This window comes from Acanthisitta chloris, unplaced genomic scaffold (genome assembly GCF_000695815.1).
Source record: "Acanthisitta chloris isolate BGI_N310 unplaced genomic scaffold, ASM69581v1 scaffold30120, whole genome shotgun sequence".
In the NCBI taxonomy this organism is placed as follows: domain Eukaryota; kingdom Metazoa; phylum Chordata; class Aves; order Passeriformes; family Acanthisittidae; genus Acanthisitta; species Acanthisitta chloris.
In genome coordinates this window covers 1-622 of record NW_008651546.1, presented here as the reverse complement: position 1 = coordinate 622, position 622 = coordinate 1, and positions in this window count along the sequence as shown.

The window sequence follows — 622 nt, the reverse complement described above, 5'->3', positions numbered from 1 at the left end:
AGAGTAGGAAATATGCCCTTTCACCTGCATTTATTTATAGATGACAGAAATGAGATCATCATTTCTGGAACACTGTTTAACAAAACGTGCATCTCTGACCCATTTGTATCCATGCAACACGGTTCAAACACGAGCTGCAGGGTCCGGGCTGGCTCCTATCCGTGCTGCTGCACCCCAGGCTGGGAATATGCAGGGACAAGCCATCAGCGTCGCTGCCACACAGCCTGGGGACAAGGTGGATGAAAAGCGTGACCAAAGCAGGCTGTGCTGCCAGCCAGCTGCTGGTTTAGAAATTCATAAGGCCCTCCCCCCTTCCGGACCCTGGGGCCACCCCCATCCTGCCGCACACTCACGGAGCGGAGCATGCACGGCACAGCCCATGTCACGAGTGCGCCCGGACTCAGCCCCCTGCAGAAGGGGGGCTAGGAAAGAGTTGGGGAGGGATGGATGGGGTAGGGGTATCCAGGGGGCACCTCCTGGTCCCCTTTCCCAGCACACAGCTCCCTGCAAATCATCCTCCTCCAGCAAAATTACAGCATCCTCCAAACAGCAGCAGCCAACAGGATAAAATCATATAGATTTGTGAACAATTTCGGTTGTTTGGGTTGGAAGGGACCTTAAA